The sequence below is a fragment of the Gopherus evgoodei genome, chromosome 14 (genome assembly GCF_007399415.2).
Source record: "Gopherus evgoodei ecotype Sinaloan lineage chromosome 14, rGopEvg1_v1.p, whole genome shotgun sequence".
In the NCBI taxonomy this organism is placed as follows: Eukaryota; Metazoa; Chordata; order Testudines; family Testudinidae; genus Gopherus; species Gopherus evgoodei.
In genome coordinates this window covers 25825045-25837654 of record NC_044335.1, presented here as the reverse complement: position 1 = coordinate 25837654, position 12610 = coordinate 25825045, and positions in this window count along the sequence as shown.

Genomic DNA, 12610 nt, shown 5'->3' with positions numbered 1-12610 from the left:
AGGCCAACTATCACCATTTGTGGTCATAATCGTGTGGGTCTGGGATTACCTGCAGTGGCTCCAGAATTTCTCATGATGAAGCAGACTTTCATGGAGCTGTGTGAGGAGCTTGCCCCAATCCTCCAGTGCCAGGAAACATGGACATGGGAGGCCATGCCAGTCCAGCAGTGGGTTGCTGTTGCCAGCTGAAAGCTAGCTACTCCAGATGACTTCAGGTCAGTGACAAATTGCTGTGGTCAAGCCAGTTCTCGGTGCTCTGGGAGTGAAGGTTCGTGAGACTATGATCACTGTGGCTCACCCACAGGTGCTCGGCATTGCTAATGTCCTAACTTTGAGAGAATGGGCTTCCCAAACTACTCTGGAGTCATCAATGGCACTCATGTGCCTGCCACAAGGAGCACATGAATATCAATGGGAGAGGGTAATACTCCATCCTTCCACAGGCTTTGAGTGACGACAAAGGCAGATTCGTGAACACTGACGAGGGATGCACTGGCAGGGTGTATGACACCAGGAGCTGAGGAGATCTGTCCTATACCAGTATGGACAAGAAGGGAGGGACGTTATTCCCAGTCCATAATATGGATACCAATGAGGTGTCTGTGAGCACTCTTTTAGGAGATTCAGCCTTACTGCCCTGACTCATGAAGCCCTACCCTGATTTGAGAGCACCTGGCAAAAGAAGGTTTATTTACAGGCAGAGCAACTCCAGGATGGTGGAGGAGTGTCTATTTGGCTTACGGAAGGCAAGAGGACACTGCCTATAAAACCCACTTGAATGCCAGCGTAACCAATGCCATTTGTGATGTTGAGGCCTCCTGCGCCCTATACAACATCTGCCAGGATAAGGACGAGAGCTTTTCCCTAGGAGTGGGCTCAAGACACTGCTGGTTTGCAGGTCTGGTACAGGCAACCTGACAGTGATGTGGATGAGGAGACGTGATGCCGCAATGGGGGCCTGTTATGCTGTGTAGTGTTGTAATCTACAGACCCATTTATTTGCCATTGTTTTTGTCTCTATAAGAGAGGTTGAGACTTTATTAAATAACTTCCTGATGCCAGCTTCTTTCCCAGGTGTTCACATGCCAAACTATTGTACAACCAAACCCATTTATTCACAAATAATATTAAAATAACCTTGACTTGAAAAACCATTGTTGGCATCTCTGCTATCTGCAACCACACAACCATTTTTAAAAATGCAGGAAAGTACACAATTTCGAAGGGGTGCAAAAGTGTGTCCATATCTAATGTGCAAGCATGACACACTCACTGGCCGTGGAAGTGGATGTCAGATGTGTACCTGTGCTCCTTGCCCCAGTTGAATGGGTTGACATGAACAGGAAACATCTGCCCATTCCAGCCTGTGGTGTGGTTCATAGCTCACTTCACCCCACAATTCTCCAGTGGCTATGTTGGCTGCAGGATGTGGCAGCACAGAGGAGAGTATGGGTACTGATGATGGTGTTGGAGCTGGAGTTTGGAGCATGAACAGCCACTCACAACTCCTCCTGCTGATCTTGGTCCTGTTCTCTCAGCCTCTGGTCATGGTCTGGGTACTGTTTGATCCTTTGGTCCTTCCTCTCCACATCCCGCTCCTCCTTCCTTGTCTGGTAGTGCAGGTATTGGCCTACTTTGCACACTGAGTCTCTATGCATTTCATGCAACAGATCATCCCTTAACCTTTTCCTTCCCTGCATTGGGTTGAGAGTCCTCTCTCCAAGAGTGCTAAGTGCCTGTCTCGGTCCAGCAGAGATGGAAGCTCCTGGCAAGGAAGTGAAAGGGCATATAACTTTGTCCATGGACGGGAGGCGAGGCAGGGGGAGAAAAGAACAGAATCCCCCCTTTTATGTTTTGTGTTAATGCAAGGCCACAGGCAATTACCTAATGCCCTGGGCAGTTGGCTACTCCAGCATGTTAGCTGAAGCCATGCTTGTTTCGGGCATGCTCTCCCTTTGGCAGTGCTGCTGTATCCTAGGAAGGTATCAGAATGAAATACAAACTGGCTAGCACTTCATTTTCCAGAAAACTGACTGAGCTGATATTGAAAAATGACATTTGAGAAGCTTCTTCTGACTTTACACCCAGCCTTGAAATGGGCAAGAGTTAATGGTAAGAAACCATTTTGACATGATACAATGCAGCAGCCTGTGTGATATGATGGACCATTAGGAAAAGAATAGAGTGGAAGGGTGGTTGAGGACAGGTGAATTCAAGACTGTTTGAGTATATAACAGACTGATGGTCTTCACCTGAAAATCTCCACCTCGTTAGCCCTTTCCCAGAAGGACCAAACACCTGCTAAGTGGCTTCTGCTGACTCATTGGGTATGTCGATACTGCACAGTTGAGCTGGGATCTTACCCAGATTTTAGCCCTTCATCCCCATACTGTCCATGCAGATGAAGCACTGAGCCAGGTTTGGGGGGGTGGCTAACCCAGCTGGTGATGGGCTACAAGGTTAGAACTGAGGCTCTGCTTTAATTCAAACTGGAACCCACCCACTCTGCAGTGAGGGCATAGGCTAAATCACTCGAGTGCTGATAGTCCTCCAGTGCCCTTCCTACAGTTCCTCCTGAGAGACAGACAGGTTCTCCTGCAATGGACAATTGACTGGGAAAGAATCCTAGAATGTCTCAGCACACACAACCATGGGATGCGCACCCTGGTGAGTGCAGAAACAGTAAGGACACAGTAACATGGGTAGAGCTTTGCAGTGGGGATGCTGACATCCGTGCTAGAGTGACTTGGGTGCTGATCACCTGGCTTAACTGTGAAGTGAAAACATGATCACTGAGATGGGTGGCCCATCAGCCCTCCTGGCTGTTAGAGAAGTAGGAAGGGCTCTCTGGAGGGGGGGCTCTAGGGTGTGGGCTAAGCAGTCCTGATGGAGAAGCCTTAGGAGCAGTCAGGTCTGGGGAGAAGGTCTGAGCTGAACTTTATGTTCTATTATTGTTAATAAAGCCAAACTCCAGCAAGGGGCTGAGTTTGGATTTTACACAGTGTAGACTGTGTTTGGGAGTTCATTGGGATAGGCACCCACACACAGGTATAGGTGCACTTCAAATAGTACCTAAATAGAAATGTTGCAGTTTGACGTAGAGGTCTGGGAAGGTCAGGAACTGCTACAGATCTGCACATTTGGGCCTGGAGGTCTCAAGTTAAAACTGGCCCTGAGTCGCCACTGCCTTTCCCTTAGTCACCTGGATCTGTGCAAAGTACATGCAAAACACAACCTCCCCAGTCAGGCTGCTACTACACCCACTCAGCATGTGTGTAAATGACTGTCCCATGTGTCAGGCTGGGAAGAATGAGGATCTGCAGGTTGAGAACCCCTTTGAGGAAAGTCAGTGCTATTTACAGAGGGGGAAACAAGACACAGAGGGTAACTGTGTGACCTTGGGCAAGTCAAGAAGCCTATGGCCAACCCAGGCATTAAACCATGGGCAGTGGATGAAACCTCCCTTATGGGAGGCTAGTTCCCTGTCCCAGCTTTTCTGCCCTTTGCCCCACCCCCACTCTACCCCTGCCTTGACCCCCCCACACTTTCCCCCACCTGTGGTGAAACCCTCCCCACCTGCCGCATCCCTCCTCACCCCATCCCTGCCATGAGACCCCCCCACCTGCTACTTGCCAGGTCCCGCCTCCCTCCCCCCACCCACTGTGAGACCCTGTCACCACCTCACTCCCCCCCCACAGCCCCCCACATCCACTGCAGAACTCCCCCACACCTGCTGTTTGCCTCCTCACTCCCCCACCAGGTACCCCCTTGCCACTGGCTTGCTGTGTCCCTCCTCACTCCCCCACCCCACAGGGGAGGAGGGACACTGCAAGCCAGTGGGGACATCCTTAGAAGGGAGAGGGGGATGGAGTGGAGGAAACTTACTGCGCACTGGCAGGCAGCAGCAGCAGGCAATGGGGGCCTGGGGAAGAGGTGGGGCTACTATGGCCCGGGTGGCTGCAGCAGGGAAGGCTTAGCCTTCCCTGGCCTATTATACTCACCATCCATGCATTAAACTGCAGTTGCCTGAGTCTCAGTCCAGAGCTTTAACAGCTAAGCCAGTGATATTCAGACTGCATTAATTTGGCTCCTGGATCACTGCTCAACATTACCCAAAAGAGTCAGAGTAGTGTAAATTCATTTTCATTTACTATAGTACTCTATAGTCATATTTAAATGGTGGGACAGGGAAAATATTTTTTTAGATATAATTCTCACAGCAAAATGACTTACTGAGTATTATTTTATCAACTATAATGAGTTATTAACATAGTAAAAGCATCCTGATTGGTTAATAATTAAATCAGTGTCTTAATATCATGTGCTGCAAAGAGTCACAGGGCAGACAGTAAAGAGCCACTTGCCCCTCATGAGCCGCAGTCTGAGTATCACTGACCTAAGCCATTCTTCCTCTCTGGCTTTCTTGTTGAAATCATTAGCACTCACTTGGCATCCATGCACGTTCCTGGCTTAATTGTTACAGTGACAGAGAGTCATAACTAGCACTGTATTAACAATAATATACTGATCCAATAGCAAATCAAGGGAACCTTGGAAAGGGAGAGCACGGGAACACAATCTGAAATCACACATCAGGGAGGATTCCAGCAAAGGGTATATCTAATGATTTGGGAAAACAGATAGGACTGCTCTCCATTTCCTACCCATGTGGCCCCACAGTGATCTGGGCTACCAGGTGATTTCCAGCACAGGCTCAGCATGGTTCCTGCCCTCAAAGCAGTGTAAGTTGTGTGGCTAGGGCCCTGTGCTGTAGGGCTGGGTTCTATGCCTGACTATGGCCACGTCCAGACTAGGAATTAAAATCGATTTTAGATACGCAACTTCAGCTACGAGAATAACGTAGCTGAAGTCGAATTTCTAAAATCGAGGTACTCACCAGTCTGGACGGCGCCGCATCGATGTCCGCGGCTCTCCATGTCGATTCCGGAACTCCGTTCGGATTGATGGAGTTCCGGAATCGATGTAAGCGCGCTCGGGGATCAATACACCGCGTCCAGACTAGACGCGATATATCGATCCCCGAGCAATCGATTTTAACCCGCCGATGCCGCGGATTAGTCTGGACGAGGGCTATGTGATTATCCTGGGTGAGTTGCTTCCCCTTCCTGGGTACGTTTGCATTGCAGCTGAGAGTGTGATTTGCAGCTTGTGTAGCTATACTTGCACCAGCTATACTCTGGCTAGCTCACTAAAAATAGACATGAGGCTATGCCAGCACCAGCTCCAGAACACATCTGATCCCCCCGGGTATGTATTCACATGTGCAGCTTGCGCTGCTATTTTTAATAAGGTAGTTCCAGTACAGCTAGTGTGGTCATGTGTACCCAACCTGCAAATCACCCTGCCCTAGCTGCAGCATAGCCACACCCTCTGTGACCCCTCCCCTTCATTGTGTGTCTTGTCTAGACTGCGAGCTCTTCAGGGCAGGGACTGTTTTTTCATTATGTGCTTGCCTAGCTCCTAGCACTTGCGGTCTTTTAAGTGTTGCTGTAATACAGTAGCGCCGGGGAGCTGCAGGTTAGGGCTAGAACATTGGCAGCAGGAATGAGGGATAAGGTAGTAACGTGGAGTATATCAACATGCACATACAACAACAGCCAATTAAATGCATATGACAGACTGTAAACCTCTGGTATATTGTTTTAAAAAAACATGTTTTCAGCTTGTCTGTCTTCAGAAAGCTCCTCACTAACACTGTTTTACTCTGGCTGAGAAACTGCAGGCATCCTGCCCACACCATCCTAAACCTGACATTTAAAATTATATAATTTTTAAGGAATAAAAATTTCATAACCTCTGCATGATTTATTTGTAAATGGAACCAGCTGTGGCTCCATCTACAGCTTCTGGATAAGAAGCCTGATGAATAGCATATGTGACTTGCTGTTGCAGCTAGGTGGAAGCAGACCTACTGACAGATTTACAATAGCTTATCTAAATTAATGGTAAATTCAGCAAACCTGCTGTTGAAAAGGATATTGATATTATCATTTGCACCGTATGTTCATGCCAAGAATGAAACTGGTTTGAGTGGTGTATTGAAAACAATAGTAAAAAATAAATAAATAAACTATAAGCTGTCACTTTAAACTCTAAGGAGTTTCCTGGTCCTGCTCTGAGGGAGGCATGAAAACTGGAACCTCTGCAGTGAGTGTGCAAAGAGTAAGCCTAGAAAACAGTAGGTTGAGTTGTGCCTGGCTGCCTTTGGAAGCAGCCTGCTTTGGCTCTCTCTGATTTTGGTTCTTATATGTTGTGTTTCTAGATTATAAGAAATAAAGTAGCATTATAGTGCAATAATCTCCCAGAAAGAATAAAACCCCATAAAATACCTTTAACTTCTTTGTGTGTACGCTATGAACACGACAGTCTGATCCTCTGAGATCCAGACAGGAATTAGTTGGAATGGAAGCTGCTTTTTTTTTTTCCCTCTATGAAACTTGACTCACAAATTCTAGTTCTACCCCATTTCTATCCAGTTCTGAGCAATGTGGAAGGGTAAGTTATGCATACTTGTCTATTTTTGCACCCAAAAAATTGTGGCTGTAATAAATTGACAGTTCAAATCAGAATTTTTTTTCTCTATCCTGTTTGCACCTGCACTCAGGTGTTTGCAGACACAAGTACTTGGACTGCATCCATTTTTAGGCCTGGTCTACACTTTAAACTTTTACCAGCATAACTTATTGGTTAGGGGTGTTATTTTATATCAGTATAGTCTGTCACAAGCCCTAGTGTGGACACAGTCATACCAGTATAAAGGTGCCCTATACCAGTGTAGTTATTCCCCTGCCTATACGGGAATAGCTATAGTGGTTGTGACGGAGTGGGGCATGTTAGTATCCACTAATGAACAGCAGTTTGTATTATGTGCTGAACACACGTTTAAACTTGCCTGACATTGTACTGTCTTTAAGACAGCTGCCCAGAAAAGGCACTTGACCCCTTATTGAAGGATGATCATAGAGAAGCGATCAAGGCTGCGGTCTGAGACCATCAGCTTTGTATCAACTGCTAGTCCACCCCTATGGAAAATGATCTTTCTATACAGGGTCCTGGAGGAGTGTGTGAGTGAGCATCATAAGGATTGAGGAGGGACCCTATTTAAGGCATCTGCTCTGTGCAAGGTGGGGCAACCATCATCACATGCAGGAGAGAGAGAGAGGGCAGGAGGGAGTCTGTCTAGCCTGCAGTGCTTCTGAACTTTAGACTCACAGAAGGGGTGAGATCTAACTAGAGATTAAATTAGAAGCACAGAGCATCCACAACCTAGGCAGAGCTCTGGGAGAACATATGTATATGACTGGCAGTGGCTTTGCAGGGATCTCAGAAATATTTTTGAGATCTAGAGTGGCTGGATGACTGAGCCCATATCCCAAGGAAGGGCTCAGAAAGCGGTCTGAGCCAGAAAGTGCACCCTACAGACCAGACTGCCTAGATCCATTTGGCATGGAAGCATGTGGGATCCAGCAACTGGGTCCACTCCCAACAGACTGGTGACTGTACAGAAGGGTACTGGGCCAGGCTGCACTTGCAACACTAGTAAAGCACCTTTATACCACTATAACTATGTCCACATGTGGCGTTTCACCATTTTAAAAATACTGGTATAGTTAAAGCAGTGAAGATTTCTTGTGTGGGTAATGCCGTCACTTACGGGAACAGCATGAGTATTTTCATCCATAATTATCTGATTGCAGGGTGTTCTCATTTGTACCCTCAATTCATTTTTCAGACTTATGGGTGCAAAATTTATGGGAGCAAATTACACCCACAGAACTTGAGGCCCGGCCAAAATGTTAGCCTGGAAGAAAACGCAGCATCTTGTGTGCAAATGGAGGGCAGCATTATGAAGATGTAGCCCAGGGGATCTGTATGGCAAGACAGCCATTCATGATTCAGGGCCTCTTCTTTTTCTTCATTATTTAATATTGATGTTACCATAGGTCCTAGAGATGTTGCAGTCAAGTTGGAGCCCCATTGTGCTAGAAACTTGCAGACACAGAGACAATTCCTGCCTTGGGCACTGATCCAAAGCCCACTGGAGTTAGCCTAACCTCAATACCCGCCTCTAGCAGTAGGACTGAACGGGAAACAATTCCCTGCTCAGTTTCCACCCCAATCTCTTCACAGGCCCCACCAATGTTGGGTCCAGCCTTTAGCAGCCTTCCCCCCACCCTTCACCGCAGCACCTTCCTTGGAGGTAGGAAGCCGGGACAAAGAGATGGGAGCACGACTCTGAGAGGCAGCAGTGAGACAGTTTCTTGGGCACAGAATTCACTGGAGTGGCACTTGGATTTCTGAGCAAGGAAACCACTCACTGCCATTTGTTTCTACTGTTTAGGGAAACGGGACTTACAAAATGTGTACACCAAGAACAGTCCTCACTTCTGCCATCGATTACTCATCCAGTCCTGCCGGGCTCTGAATCCTGGCTAGCTGCTTCGGCCTAAGGGGATGCAGTCTGCTGATTGCACCCAGCTCTGTTTCCATGGCACCTGACCCAGCTGGAACATGCGATGACTAGCCCAGTGTCTAGCAGACTGTGCCCGACTGCTAGCTGGCTGTGACTTACTGCAGATGAGGCAGAGAGAAATTTGGGGGGAGCCATTGGAAGAGGTGGTGCTCTGAGGGAAGCAGCTGCTGTTTGTAAAACAAATGCACAATAGAGGGATGTTATGAGACCCTGGGTTGCTCAAGTTGGGGCTGTGGCCGAGATCATTTTTTCCCATCTGAGCAGAATGCAGCCTCTTTATTCTGACCTGGCTGCAAATATCCAGAAGAGCATAGGGCAGGATTTAGCCCATGTTCATAATGGCATGTGGTACCTTTGGAGATAATGGAGACAAAGCAGAACCCATCCAGTCAGCCAAAGGAGGAAACAGCCCAATGCAGAGGGATGAATTTCAGCTTCACTGCAAATACATACGTCTGTGTGGGCTTCAGAACTGGGCTTGGCTACTATAATTATGGGCACTTGAGAAATGCTAATAGACCAAGAGACAGGTCAGAGCAGATTGCATCATGTTTGTGCTCTGATCTGGCTAGAAGAGAAAAATGGGGGAGAAATTCCAACACCCACAAACTGCAAGTATCAATGGATCAGGAGAATTAAAGGTGGCTTTATTTTTACTTCTCTTTCTTCCTTCTGAGTTTAATAGTACATAGCTCTGATATAGTGCTTTCCACAATTTATTTAAAAAAAAAAAGTGGAGGGAAGGAAAAGTTACAGGCAACAATGCTACCAACTATTGTGATTTTATTGTGAGATTTGGATATTTGATGGTTTTCTGAAAGCACTGGATTCTGAAGCCATGTGATTAGGTAATAATTTCATCTTTAAAAAAAAATGTTTCTATCCCTCATGGCTACACAGAAGCTTGGAAATGTGACACAAGTACACCCTAAAATCTCAGAGACCAAAAGATGAATAAAATGAGCCCCAAATGTATTATCCTTTTATAAATCTCATGATTTTTTAAGCCAATTTCCTGTTTTTGGAGTCCTGACTCATGATTTCTGAAGGCTTGGCGGTGGCAATACGAGGACAGTAAATACAGCGTGAAGATTAATTTAATTTCCAAAGGAATAATTTGTATGGCCATGTGAAGCAAAGAGTTGGTCAGATACCATTTGCTGAATAATGTATTTATGATTAAATTCCCTGTGCAGAGAAGACTGGCACAAAGCCTAGGCCCCACTTAAATCACACTTAAACCCTAGCTGATGGCTTCTATGGGATTATAAAAGGCACATGGGCCTTGCATTGGCTATCTGCACAGGGGTGAATGTCATTCTCATTAATAATGCTATTATTCTCCAAAGAGCTTAGTCAACAAATTATTATTCGCATTACTTTCTCTGTTATATGGGTACTCAAATAATCTCCATCTAATACCACATCATTATAACTTCAAATATATTATTTGCTGCTAGTGTGGTGATACCACTGCCTACCATGCTGACCAATATTGTCTGAGTGTATACTTGCACACTCTCTTCTGTCTATATCCATCTTGTGACATGGCTCAGTCACAGAGACCACCTTGGGACTGTCATCTGATGTGCTAAAATTACCTCTGTTTTCCCTGCCATCTTGGGATTTCAGAACCCTGCCTTGTTGAGCCAGACATGCTAGCCTGCTGCAACATAGACTCAGGGTCTGGTCTATGCTCCCAAAGCTGCAGGCTTTAACTGAAAATCACTCAGCAGGTTACCTATCTCCAGCACCCAGTTCCCACGAGGATGCAAACCCCAAATTAAGCTTTATACAGAGTAAAACAGATTTAACAGTGTAAACTCATAAATTGTCTACCCTGTGTAACACTGATAGAAAGGTACGCACAGCTGTTTGTTCCCCCAGGTGTTAATCACTTACTCTGGGTTTATCAATAAACAAAAGTGATTTTATTAAGTATAAATGTAACGTTGCACCCCATGATGTCTTATGAAAATATGCTTCTGAGTGTAAATATGATGTAACTGAAATATATTTTATGCAAAAGGTCTCTTGTAAGATATCATTACAAAGCTTATGATCTACTGAGTGTGTTCATCCCATTTGTTTGCATGTATTATTTCTATGTCTGGAGTTAGGAGAATAAGATACAAACTTGTATTACTGATGTAAACATGTTAAGTGGAAGCCATTAAGGGTGTTTCAGAATCAATCATCTGTAAATGGCTCTGTTTACTTGCAAACCTTCCTGTATATGTGTTGGCCTGCCCAGGAAGAACAGAGACTTGGGGAGTCTCACAGGACATGTGACCATGTCACATGATACTGGAATTCATCTTAAATCTGGTACTCTTCCATTTAGAAAGAGGGTGGGGGAAAGGGTGAAGGATTGGGCCGGTACTAGGAAGGAGTCTAGTCTGTGAAAGAAGCTTATTGGAACATCTCTGAGGGTGAGATTTACCTGTAAACAGTTTCTTAATGTATTAGGCTTAGACTTGCGTGTTCTGTTTTATTTTTCTTGGTAATTTCTTTTGTTCTGTTATTACTTGGAACCACTTAAATCCTACTTAATAAAATCACTTTTGTTTATTGATAAACCCAGAGTAAGTCTGGGTGCTGGAGATAGGTGACCTGCTGAGCAGTTTTTGGTTAAAGTCTGCAGCTTTGGGGGCATGGACCAGACCCTGAGTCTATGTTGCAGCAGGCTAGCATTTCTGGCTCAACAACGCCGGGGTTCTGAAGTCCCAAGCTGGCAGGGAAAACTGGCTCAGAAGTAATTCCAGCATGGCAGATAATAGTCCCAAAGGGGTCTCTTTGACTGAACCCATCACAATAAAAAGTGGGTGTGATAGCTGATTAAAATATGAATATATAGATCATTGTTGCAACCACTGTTATATATTTGCAGCAAATCTTGTACAAAGGTTGTCAAGTGAGGTGTCTATGGAAAGGTTATGATTTGCTGGTTATGATTGCGCTATCTGAATGCATGTATCACTTTTGTATTTGAAGTTATAAGTATTTCAAATCTTTGCTCCTGGGATACCGCCCAGAAGGTAGTTAGCCAGCACATCTCAGAGGGACTATTCAAATTTAAATGGCTCATCAAGAAACACTTGATTGACAATGGACCATGGGAGATGTCCATCTACTCTGAGTGGACTGTCGTGTAAACGTGCCATTTGGACTGTAGGTAATGGCATCCTGCAGGATTGACAGTGTGATTTTTGGGTAAGAGCTAAGTTATATATTGACCTGGGTGTATGGCTGGCCTTTTGGGATCAGAAGAACCTATTATTTGATGAGACAGGTTGTAAAGAACCACTTATCTCTGAATCCAGTGTTTTTGGTAGCGATATAAGAACTGGAATGCCTGAGGAAACTATCTTTATGTCTTCTTGTTAGCTAGTGTGGTGAAACAGAAGTTTACTTTTGTTGTTGGTTGGGTATATGTTTTGGGGGATTAGCCACCCGTCTTGGGGTGTATCTGCCCTATTTCTCAGCACTTTGTCCTGAATTTGGCATTCTCAGTTGTGACCCCCACTGAGGCATGGTTACAGTGGGTATCTAGAGAAGTGTGCTCATAATGCTTCGGCTCACAGCAGGACAATGAGCAATCGGACCAGGAGGGGCATCTCCCAAGCTAAGTGTTGGGGAGATTTGGGACTAGAAGGGCTGTTGGGGTCACCCTGCAAAGAGTACCTGGGCTGGTGCTGAGAGCCAAGGTGAGACCTTGAGCTTGTGGGTAGGCTGCTAGTGTCATGGCTCTGAGCCATAGTAGCATGGCATTAAGGCACCTCAGGGTTACAAGGCAGGTGGTGACAACCCCTTACTGGCCTAGATGATCCCCAAAACATCAGTCTTTTTGTTAGATTACAAGCTCTCTGGGGCAGACACCTTGGGTTTTGTTCCTTTGTATAGAGGCGGATTAAGAAGGAGTAACCAACAGAGAATATTTAGGTATCACCTTGGAAGACAGGTCTGTTAGGCAGGGATCATACAACCCAGACAGGTGCTGGCATAATTATCGCCTATGCCTAGCGCACTAGGGTTCTGGTCCATGACCAGGTGCTACAGTAATACAAATAATGAATGTAATTCCACTAATAATTTTATCCACTATCTGACCAAATC